Here is a 12,672-nt window from a genome sequence, read left to right as displayed (position 1 = left end):
TCCACACGATCAACTGGGCAGACTCTGTGTCTGTATTAAAGGACGTTGAGAGCTCCCACAAAAGAAAACACTCTAGTTCTGATAGCTGTGGACACTGGAGGTAAGAACACCCAGGAGCAAGACCAGATTAGAGTCTGAGCTGCCCCCACGGCAGGTCCAGAGATCAGCACAGTGTTGGAGGGCATCCTAGGGGGGTGGGGTGGACTGTGACTTCCAGCGAGGGAAAGGACTCTGACAGCAGTGACTCTAGAAAAACATTTATTATTCTCATGTTTTGACTTGTTCTGTAGATTCTTTTGGATTTTTTTTTCTTTTAATTTCCTCCCCGCCCCCCGCCCCCTGCAGTGTAGTTGTTGATTTTACTGGCACTATGAAATCTGATTAAGCTTTTGAGCTTTTTTTTCCCTCAGTCACATTTTTTACTGTTGTTTTGAACCTCTGCCTCTACGTTGGGCTTTTGCAGTTCTGTGTAGTTCGCCTTTTCTTTTTTTCTTTTTATCAATTTTAATTTTTAATTTTTTAAGCCTATTATTATTTTACCTCCATGTAGTCCTTTGTTTGCTTTTCCTACTATTCTTTTCCCCTTGCAGTTAATCTTTAATGTATATAAATCTTCTTTATCTACCTCTGTGTAACTTTGCATATCTATTTTTTTTTTCTTTCTTTCCTTTCAACATATTTGTTAGTTTTATTTTCATTGCTTTACTCCCAAATTGGCACCTTGCTTTAGTTTTGTTCTCCACTTTGGGCTTTAGTTCGTTTTGTTCTTAACTGGCAGATATAATTTTTGGTCTCCTTTGCTCACCAGGTCAATCTACCGTACTTTATTTTTGTTGGACTGTTTTGACTTTGCTTATAGGTGTATATGCATATGCATTATTTTAATTATTATTTGCCTGATTTTGTAACTGCCATTTGTCTGGGATTCATCTTTGCTTTCTCATTTTTGTGTATTTGTTTTAATCTTACTTAATGCCATAGCAAACCACTTGTGGAATCTTCCTTCCTGATCAGAGATCAAGCCCTGAGCCTTTGGAGTGGAAGCACTAACTCCAAGACTCTAGATTACCAGAGAACTATCCATAGGGAGTATCAAATAGTGAGAACTCACACAAAGAAAACCACTTGAATACAAGACCCAGCATCACCCAACCACCAGTAGCACCCTGTGCAGGATGCCTTATCTAAACAACAAACAAAAAAAAAATACAAACCCAATCATCAACAAACAGGATTACCACCTCATTCAGTCTTGCCCATCAGGGGAAAAACAAACAAACAAACACTCAGCAGAAATTTCACCCTATTCTAAGCTTACACAAACCACTGAACCAATCCTAGGAGGGCAGAAACCAAAAGGAAGAAAGAATTCAACCTTGAAACCTTGGAAAAGGAGACCTCAAACACAATAAGTTAAAAAAAAATAATGGAAAGGCAGAGAAATACTGCACAAATGAAGGAGCAAGCTAGAAACACAGAAGTCCAAATAAATGAAGAGGAACTGGGCAAACTACCTGAAAAAGAATTCAGAATAATGATAGTAAAGATGATCAAAAACCTTGAAAACAGAATGGAGAAAATGCAAGAATCAATTAACAAAGACTTTGAAAAATTAAAGAATAAACACACAGAGACAAACAAAATTGCTGAAATTTAAAATACTTTGGAAGGAATCAATAGCAGAATATCTGAAGCAGAAGAGCGAATCAGTGAGCTGAAAGATAAAATGGTGGAAATAACTTCTGAAGAGCAGAATAAAGTAAAAAGAATGAAAAGAACTCAGGATAATCTCAGATACAATTTAATACTGTGAAATGCTGGCACGCAAAATTTTATGGGCCAAGAACTATCATTCAGTATGAATTCTGAAGACGTACAAATTAAGTTCAATATCTGTTCCAGCCCCATGACTTTATGATTTTGTGATTACAGTACATGAACTCAACTATCTTCCATGAAAGAGACATAGTCCTAACTGAAGATCCTTGATCTTCTAAACTCTTTGATAAGTTCGGGCATTTATATTCAGATGTAAGAGCTCTGGAAAACTGGATTATCATGCACAATAGAAAGAAAAGAATTTGAAGGTCTCAGAACATCTTGCACAGAGAGTGAGGAGCAGAGATGGTCAAGAAAGGAAAGAGAATGAGGGGAAGAAGCGAAATCCTTAGTGATATCTATATTAAACTCCAAAGATGATTTGTATGCATAAATCCCTGGTAGAAACTAGTGACAAAATGGAGTCTGGGTCTCTTTTTTAAAGTGATAAGTATATATGGAGTTAGGACTCTGGGACGTGGGAGAGGATATAAGATTTTAAGCCCCTAAAAAGTTGCAGAAGGGTTGCGGTCTTCCACAGACCTTGGAATTGGTAGATATTTGAGCAAATTATGCTAGATCTTAAAGGGGACAAAGAGTATAGCTGGGTTATGTAAGTAAGACATATACCTATTTATTCATTGGGGACGTTTAACCTACCTACTTCCAAAAGAAGAAATTATACATTGTTTTATTATTTGGCTTAATAGAACTTTATGTAGAGGAGTCAACAAAGGTTATCAAACATAGGGATGGGATGATTAGGATGTGAGGAGGTGGGAGAGGTGATTTTACCCCCAGGAGATAAAGTGTTCATGTCTGAAAATATTTTTGATAGTCATACCTGGGGGGTTTTTACCAGTACCTTTTGGGTAGAGGCCAGGGACGCTGCTCCACATTAAACGATGTGCAGGACAGACCCCACTGCAAGGAATATCCAACTCAAAATGTGAATTGTACTGAGCTGAGAAGCCCTTAGACCAATCTATTATTTTACAAAGAAACGACTGAGCAGAGAGGGTCAGTGACAGAGGCCAAGTCACACAGCGCACCGATAGAGGATATAGGCCCCTCAGCGCTGTTCCCATCACACTAGGTAACTTCTGAAAGCTAAAAATGAAGCTGTTGGGAAATAAAGCTTCTTAGGAACAAATTTAGGCTTAAGATGTACTAAATAAATGCATAAATCTTTAAAACAGGGTACTGCTTACACTGGGAAAACTGGGCCACCAGAAAACAGAAAACTTACTTATGTAACATATCTTTGAAATATACTAGATAATATAAAAAGGATCTATTTGAAATACATAATAGTAATAATAATTTTTAAAATTATGTTTAACCAAAGACCCCAGCACAGCTGTTCTCAACCTTTAGCAGCTTCACAGTCACCTGGAGGGCTTGTTAAAAGACAAATTACCCCACCCCCATCCCAGAGGTTCTTACTCAGGAAGTCTGGAACAGGCTTGAGAATCTGCATTCCTAACACAATCCCAGGTGATGCTGCCCTTGCTATCGCTCAAGAGGTAACATGTTGAGATAACACTGGCCTAGCACTCGGTCAATAAACGTGGACTTAACATTGTAGGTATTTAGAAAACATAATTTCACCAAAAGATGTAATCTCACTTTAGCATAGATTGATTAATATGGCTAATTCACACAGTAGAATATATTATACAGATAACAGAACCAAAACTAACTTTGGACCTCGCTTAACTCAAATGTTTCACTTTAGAAATGAAAAAATTAATGTAACTTTAAAGCTATATTACAAGAATTCCTTTGAACAATAACCAAAAGAAACAGTATTAAATGAAAATCATTTATAGACAATTTGAGTACTGACAGTGTTATCCTAAGATACAAAAACTCAAAGATTATAAGTACAACTAAATATGTATGCATTATTTTTAACATTATGTTTAAGAGGGATATTCGAAATGTCAAACTGAGTAAAACCTAGTCTGATGGGGCTCTTACGCCAAACAAAGTCTATGGGGAATATGACTATTGAACATCAGTAATATACGATCAGCCCTGAGGGATCATAACTGTCTCTTTAAATTATTTGGAAAAAAAAATGTATATGTTTAATCAGTTAAACATAGAATAAGATGATAAACAGTATATTCTCATCATAAATAATCAATGTGCCACTGTTAATCTTGATTAATAAAAAGTACTCTCAAAGAAATGCATTTCAGTAGCACTCATTTTCATTCTGATCATTTAATTAAAAGAATGCCCAGAATTTCAGATATTTGAAAACTACCTGTGTACCTAGTATGCTCCGATTAACCTGCCTCACGGAGCTGGTCCTCCTGGTGACTGAATAGTCAACATCCCCTTTATCTATTTAACATCACAGAGACAGTGTACACAGCTTTTATTTTCCTAATCATGACATTCTGATTCAAGGCACTGAACTTTTCTTGCCAGGGGCACGCAGGAAGCCAGCTCCTCTCAACTGTGCTGCATCTATCTTCAACTTTTAAAATGCCCACCTGTCCTGTAACTTAGGTGCCAGTTGTTGTCTCATCATCTTGGTTCAATCTTATCTATTTCTTTTCCCTTAAAATCACACTGCTGCTGCAGTCTTAGCAGGCTTTTCTGCAGCATTTCAGTAAGAGCCTCCTGTTTCAGCTAATCCCTGCACTAGGACACAATGTGCGAATCCGAAACAGAGTAAGCACTATATTGTTTCTACTTTTGCTCTTAGAGCGAATAAGTGTTGATGCTAAACCTGGGAGGATGTCTCCAAGCCCCCCAGACATAGTACAGTGTGAGGCAATGCAGTTAACCCAACACCATTCAGGCTTGTACCAAATGGCGCTCCCACTGCAGTATTCACCTTGGAATAAATAGCCAGGATTTATGATTCGTTGAAGTCACCTAACTGCCAGGTTATGCAGGCTCCTTTCTCATATTATAACAAACCATCACAACAGAAGACAAATACAGGAAAGCATACAGCTCATTTACAAGGGAAACAAATTTGCAATCAGACAAGGGCAAAATAACAGCCAAGAACTGCAGTAAATCTCTTTCAGCTAATAGACCCATCTAATAATGCTCTCCTACAACACCTCTGAGCAAATGGATTGCAGTCAGTTTAAACAGTCAAATCAACATGCTTTCCTCGATGGTTAGAGATGATGCTTGCTAAGCAAACTCTAATTTATGATTCACTTACTCTTTAAAGGTTTTAAAGCTAGGATGGCTGGAAGACTTCCTATGTTTATTCAAGCTTGCTGACAGAACTGAAATCTCTTAATAATTTCTCTCTGCACCTCTCAGCATGGCTGACAGGCATCTGCCAAGACTGTAGCACATAAACCACTGATTCATGCAAAAAAAAAAATATATTTACCCCCAAAAGATGTAGTGAAAGCTCAGCTTCCTTCAGCTTCCATAGTCCCTGAAGTGTTAATCTGAAGGAACAGTTCCATGAGTTTTCACAGGCCAGCAGTGTGTCTCCTACACTTGACCTAGACAGCCTTACATAACGAAGCATCGGGGCTGGGGAGCTTGCTGAGTGTCATCACCAGCAAGAGTGAGAAGTATTGGCAGCAGCAGGAAGGCGGGCAGGCTGGGAGTTTGCATGGAAATCAAGAAGTCTTGTCTTTCTTTTTTCAAATGTTTTGGAAGGAGAGTTAAGAATAGCTCAGAAACTGGTCTTGCTCTTTTTGTGGGGAGAGTGACCAGAAGCAGAAAAGCCAAATCTTCCAGCAAGTACCAGATACCTCTTTCAGTGTTTGCAGTAAACCTAGCAGAATGAATGGCTGTCTGTTAAGGACTGTGCTATGACACCTAAAATGAAAGGAATGGTAGAGCAAAGTAATGACTCAAAGGCTGCCACGGAGCTTTTGTCTACCTTTAACTCATTGTGGTGAGTAGAGCGGAACGCATGTTGTTTGTGAGAGAGGAATCCATGCAAGTGTGAGTTGATTTGCAGGGTGATAACTAAAGGATTTATAAAGAGTGTTCATGTCCCTTGAACATCTTGTTGCAAGCAAGATGACAGCATTTATAATCTTGTGTATCATATTCAGAATGTGGGGGGTTAAACTGGTTGCACTTAATATATTTCAGTTTCAGATATTTTCAAGAAAGTAGGAAGAGAAGCAGGTACCTCTCTGGTGATTTGCAGATAACTGTCAGATGTGTTAATTACTTCTGTTGTCTACACAAAAAGATCTGAATTTCAGCATCCAGATTTTGCATATAATGAATCTTTTTTTTTAGACTTTGAAAGCAATTTATCTGAATGAAGCAAGAAGATCACTGTGCTTTTAAATAAACTTTGTTAGACTCACTCATGAATATCTGGGATATACTTTTGAACAACAAATTTAAAACAATGTACTCTCCATCTAATTTTCATTGAATTATCTCAAATGGATGCAATGTCAGTTAAGTCCTTAAAAGCTGGAAATAATAAAACCAGTCCTATATTCTAACCCTGATTAGCGTGATATGATATTATTAATACAAGATGATATATTGTTTAATTATATATAAAACTGTGGTTTTATATGGGGTATGGCCTAAGATATAAATCCCCGAGGCAATGGAAACAAACAGAGAAGCTGCCATGCATCATTTAAAAATAATCTTAATGTGTTGCTCTTAGCTGGGAAACCTGTCTACTAATGCATCATGCTAAGAATAGAGCACGGAAACAAGAGAATTTTAGTTCAATGAAACACATTAATTTAATCCCTCACCATTATTTAACCCCTAAGTAAACAGAGGTAGAAAGAAGTTAAGTGATGCACTGATGGTGACAGAGAGGAAGAGGTGACTGGAAAGTGGTTTTCCTGAGACTCACTGGTGTTAATATTTTGCTGACTATACCACTGTGAATAATTGTCCTTTGGTACTGATGTACAATAATTTTTTTTCCTCATACAAATAACAAAGTGGAATAGCACTCAATATCTGCTTTTAGCAGTTCTCTAATTTTGGAAAAAGTAAGTTTTGCCATGGACAGAATGAAAAATTTTCTTCAATTATTTCTCACAACTGTAATGAATATACTGGTATGACATTTAATTAAAATTTCAAATTCTGAGATAGTGCTCTGAACACTTAGCACTGGATACCATGTCGGTGGTTCAGATTCTTTTATTTTGTTAATGTTGATTGTGGTGCTTATCCATCTCTTGGAGAGCTAATGTACATGCAATAACCCATAGGAAGCAGAGAATTGGAAATCAGAATGTTTCAAAAACAGATTTCATCTTATTACATTAATTATTTCATCCATTACTTTCAAGCAAATGGAGGCTCTTGCAGTCAGGCACTTGTTTTTCATGTTTGCATCCCTGTCCATAGCATAGTGGTTACTGTGCCCTCACTAGATGTTCCCTGAATTAATAAATGGAGGGATAAAGTGTGTTTATACTGACCCTTCCATGAGAGTTGTGTATGTTGTTGCCAAGTAGAGTTCCTTGGAGGACTCATTTTAAAGACATATTTATACATGTTAATAATTGCCAAAATAAATGAATGCCTCTGAAATACTTGCTTAGAAACTGTTATTATAAATTTTTTTTTTAGTGTTTTCCTTGCAACCTAATTCGATCAACATGGTTTAGGTTTGACAGCCCATAAGATATAATCTAACTTTCCCTGGGTTAACCAAATAGACGTTTTGTTTTACTCAAGTGACATTAAGATGAGACAAATGACATTAAGCTAGGATTTCTCAATCCTGGCAGACCCCAGTCCTCAGGAATCTAAGCCCATTTTGCCTTCCTCTTGGCCGTCCTTAATATGTGGCTTTTATCCTGACTTGTTGCCCTGCGGTCTCAAAACGGCTGCCTCACCTCTAGTATCCTGACTATATTCCAGGCAGGAGGACAGAATGAGCAAAGGGCAAGTGCCAGCTGAATGAGCTTTCTCTAAGAGCTTTCCCAGAAGATCATCTAGAGACTTTGATTTGTGTCTTATGTGCTGTAACTGAAAAATGCCATCCCTTGGGTGGGGGAACACATCTGGAATAACTGTTTTTAGCTGAACCCATTGTCACTCTCAATGAAGCTGGGGGTTCTATTTTTAAGGTAAAGTGGGCTGCTTCTCCAACATACATTCTCAGTTAGGATATTGCTTTGGTGGTTACGGTAAAATCCTAAAGAGTGATCACTTATGCTAAGCTGATTTATCTTCCGCAAAAATGAGAACTTTCCCCATTTTATGTCTGGTTCTTCTTTGGGAAAAATTATCCTATTTTTGCAGTAGAATGTTACCTGGAAAACAATGGGTTTATAACTACACTGTTGTCAAATAGATGCAAAGAGAAAGCTGTAGATAAACTTTTCAGAATGAAGAAGGAAAAATAATCCCATCTGCCATTTCACCTCATACTTAGCCTATACTCACAATCCAAGGTTGTCTAAAGCTGTATCTTTCTGGAAAGAGTCTACAAAATTAATGGACACTGAATTAAAGCTCTAACCCTTGAAACATATGCAACTACTAAGTAAAATGGTGTCTCACTAATTAAGAAAAGAGGCTTTTCTTCTTTTTTTTTTTTCCAGTTCACTGTTATCTTGCTGAAATCAACTAAACTGAAAAGCTCATAGCGCCTCCCACTGGCATGGAAGAACTTCATCAGATATTTCAACTAGGTCACAAGAGTACCTCTCTAAACCAGAAGCTGTTCTTTTATACTGTCAGGAATAACAATACTGACATCTTTTTAAAAACCTGGAACAAGATGACCCCGCAAATCAGAAGTTTTGCTTTAAGTTTGTAGAGGGTTCCTGGGCACAGTGGAATAGAAGCTCTCTAATTTTAGAGGAAAAAATGATAGCATTCATAGTTTTTACCAAACTTAACTTTTAAAGAAACATAGTTGACTCTTGAACCCAAATCACAATCACCTTGAAATAATCTAGTCATAAAAAAATGAAATATTGCAGTAGCTTCTAGTTCCCTAAATATCAATGAGGAGCATGTTATTTATTTCACTTCCTTACAGAAATCAGTGAGGAAATTCTTTGCAGAACAGCAAGACTATACCCAAACTCAATGGAAACATCAAAATTAAAATGTTTACTACCTGGCAGGTATAAGTTTTATAGGTTGTAAACTCAAGGGAGAAAAAAATTGCAATTTTCTTCATTTCTCTATAAATTAATTTCTATTTTAATGTCCCATTTTTGCCTAATGGCAGAAAATGTAATTATTTCTATGTTAGCACAATCACTTTAATGCTTTCTCTTTTATCTCAGGCTTAGCTCAGTAAAGTTTGAGATTTCAATTTTTTGCCCTTTATATTAATTAGAGTAACACCAGTTTCAGCAACAAATACTCCCAGAAGTCTTGGTAGCTTAGTACAATGGAATTGTGTTTCTTACTCATGCAAAGGTCTCTGCGGTTGCTCCTAGTTGGCAAGTGACCTTCCACGTGATCATTCACGAGTCCTTCTTGTGGCTCCTCTTGCCTCGAGCTACCCAGAGTCAGCTAACAGACCAAAAAAATCCCACAAAAGACATAATGAAGAGTTACACCTACCACTTCAGCCCAGAAGAGGCACAGATGACAGGTTTGTTTTTATATTTATTTATATTTAGATGGTGAGGAGGAGCCACATAGCTCCACCTAGATACAATGAAAGACTGAGAAATGCTGTCCCTGGCTCGGCAGCCATTTCTCAGATGGGAGCATAAGTTATTGTGGTCATCATGCTCTCTCGTCCTACTTTTAATCTTTGCAGTTTAAGCATCTTTTGAAAATATATCATCTTTTGCCAGTTATTATTTATGGAGAGGATTTAATGGTGGGGTGGGGGATCTCTCTTGGTGTTGGTGGCATGATTGATGATATTTTGCACTTGGAGATGTGATAGTGTCCTTTGTCATCTACCTTCAGAGATCAGAGATATTTTGGTATAAATTTTCAAATGTTTGCATTGTAGTACCTGGAATTAAGGCCTATAATTTCACATTTTAAGTAAAAGTTCACCAAATTGGAACAGTTCCCCATGTTCTAAGAAACATTGCTTGTATATATGAATTTTGAAAGAACAGTTTCTAATCCATTCTGATCATAGCATTTAGTTAAGGATATCACTTTGGCATTTCAGGCAGGATGTACGAAAATACAGAGAGGAAGGGTTAAAACCTGTTTCAGGAAACAGAATTTCTCAGAAATCCTCAGCTGACTTCTTCATGGGCCTCACTGGCCAGAACTGTTTTATGGCCACTTATGGGTTGCAAGAGAGGAAGCTGGGAAAGATAGCTTTCAAGTTGGATTATTAGATGTTTCAAACTAAACTGAGGTTCTCTTAATAACAAAGGAGGAAGAAAAGAATAACTGTTAATAGCACACTAATAGCACAGATAATCAGCCTGAGGTGATTATAAACTTCTTTTATATTTCCCAGGGAGCTAAGTATCAGTGGTCCTAGGGGGGTGGGCTAGGGAGGGGGAGGGGGATGGAGGAAAGAAAGAGGGGTGAGGAGAGAGAAAAGAGAAAGGGACACAGAGACAGAGAAACACGTAACTGAGTGAAAGCAACCTAATTTCTATTATAAGAAAATTGGGTTAATGAAGACAAAAATTCAGCTCTAGAAAAAAAAATTCTAGAGAGCTCTGAGATGAACCCTAAATAGTTAAAATATGAAGGCTATTCTATAAAAATGAAGAAGTAGATTATATATCAGTAGAAACAGAGAAGTGACCTGAAAAATGTATTACCTACCTGGTGCAGGTATGTTTAAATTTAGTGCCCTTGCATCTGTGTTGGACTTGACTAGGATGAGGCTCACGCAATTCATATGATAATGGTCTGAGGAATCTGGTTATTTCAAGTGATCTCTTTCCTTAAGGAGCTGGGGAAAAGCAACTGTACTTAAGTGATGCCACAATCCAAAGTTGATGGACAATAAATAAAATGATGAAAGCAGATGTTTCATTAGATAGGCCAGTTACCGTGTTGACTAATGTGAATGGTGGCCAGCGCTGACAAGGTTTTCTTAAGCTCCTTGTTGCGGTTTTGTATCTATTGCTATTCTGCAGTGCATCTGTTGCTCTGAATCAGACTTCCAGCAGGAGAAAAGGAGAGGAAGGAGACAGAGACAAAGAAAGGTTGGAAGAGAGAGAGAGAGAAAAGAAATGATTGGTGCTAATGATGAATCCCTAGGCAGCCCAGAGACTTCTTCCACTTATCTATTCTGTAATCTGTGGCTAATGAACCAGGGTGTTTGTGGATTTGTAATTTTGCCTTTCCATATTTTTCAGTATTGGATTCTCCTCTTAACATGCTAGAATATATTCAAAGCAGGTGTCTTACTTCAATTAGAAAGAGGCATTCTTCAGAAAAAAAGCTTTCTTATCTCTTTCAGAGCTGCCATTCCTCATTAAACACACACACATACACACACCAGAATAGCTAAACTTTTAGACAAAAAGGAGAATCATCCAGATTGGAGTGTATGTGGATGGGAGGATGTTGAGATGGGTCCCTGGGAAGAAGGAAGAGAAGTGTTCAATTTTTTAAGAAGGACAAACATACACAAATGCAGACTTATTAAATATAAAAACTTAGGAATAATGATATATCCTTTAAAAAGATGTTTTACTTTGTAAAAGGACACCAAACTCATTGAAAATGTCATTTATAGCCTGCTGTTACATGTACTTTTTCCAGAACAGGCAGTGGCTTGATTAAAAAACATTTTTTTAAACCTGGTTTTAATAGCTTTACTTTGTTCTCTACATGCTTATTAAATTCAAATGTAAAGATTAAGAGAAGCTGGACATTGGTAGTCTATTTGAAAATACTCTGAAAGTTATAAAAATGATATATGTTATTAATATAGTTTAATATTTTGACCTGGTATTACATAAGATGTTTCCGTTTCCCCAGATTCTCACATTGATTTACTATTTTACTCTTATAATAACCCCATGATAGGTGTTAAACAGATTTTAGCACTCTACCCTCTCTCTCCTTGTATTAAAGAAAAAAGATGGAGAAAGTGTACATGGCTCTTCCAAGATAATATTTACTTTCAGAATTTGTTTTCTGGGATGGGCCTCTGGAGAAGGAAATGGCAAACCACTCCAGTATTCTTGCCTAGAGACTCCCATGGACAGAGGAACCTGCTGGGCTACCGTCCGCGGGGTTGCAAAGAGTCAGACACGACTGAGTGACTAACACAACACACAGGATGGGCCTCAGTTCAATAAAAAATTTTAGTGTATCAGCAAATCAAACAGTCAACATACATTTTTTGTGTGCCATCCTTTATTACTTCTACAAAGTCCTCACAGGCACTTCTAGACAGAATTCCAAATTAAGCTATTGTATTTGGAACACAGCTTTAGATGTGCTGTCTTCAAATTGCTAGTCTTGACTATCTCATTTTGATGTGAACATCTGTGAGTACATAGAACTCTAAATCGGCAGAGCTCCCTTTGTTTAAGGCCACTGTTCCTCTGAGGATGGAAAATTAAGGCTATAAATGTTGACCTGGGTAACCCAGACCCATTTGTTCCTTTTGCCTCATTTCTTTCCTACTTTGCAACTTTTCAGTTAGAGAAAGATGTGAAAAAAGTAGATAACTTGCCTGAGGCCACATAGCTATTTGTCCCTAATGAATGAAAGTTGCTCAGCTATGTCTGACGCTTTGGGATCACATGGACTGTAGATCACCAAGCTCTTCTGTCCATGGAAATTTCCAGGCAAAAATACTGGAATGGGTTGCCATGCCCTCCAGGGGATCTTCTCAACCCAGGGATCAAAGCAGGGTTTCTGGCACTGTGGGCAGATTCTTTACTGTCTGAATCACCTATGGCTTGGCCAACATGTAGGAATTCTTGTCTAGGGTCAAATAAATGG

The 12,672-nt window shown here is 37.5% G+C and overlaps 1 long non-coding RNA gene across 4 annotated transcripts in view; it reads left to right on the top strand.

Annotated features, from left to right (window-relative positions):
- Positions 1–5,219: 5,219 nt before the first annotated feature.
- LOC139038049 (uncharacterized) overlaps positions 5,220–12,672 on the top strand; it is a 133,863-nt gene continuing 126,410 nt past the window's right edge. For all 4 annotated transcript variants that reach the window (XR_011490967.1, XR_011490965.1, XR_011490966.1 and 1 more), the window contains exon 1: positions 5,220–5,710. This is a non-coding gene — a long non-coding RNA (uncharacterized lncRNA). The remainder of the gene's footprint in view (positions 5,711–12,672) is intronic.

Source organism: Odocoileus virginianus, chromosome 13 (genome assembly GCF_023699985.2).
Source record: "Odocoileus virginianus isolate 20LAN1187 ecotype Illinois chromosome 13, Ovbor_1.2, whole genome shotgun sequence".
Classification (NCBI taxonomy): domain Eukaryota; kingdom Metazoa; phylum Chordata; class Mammalia; order Artiodactyla; family Cervidae; genus Odocoileus; species Odocoileus virginianus.
The sequence above is the reverse complement of the archived record's forward strand: the minus strand, read 5'-3'. Positions and strand labels throughout refer to the sequence as shown.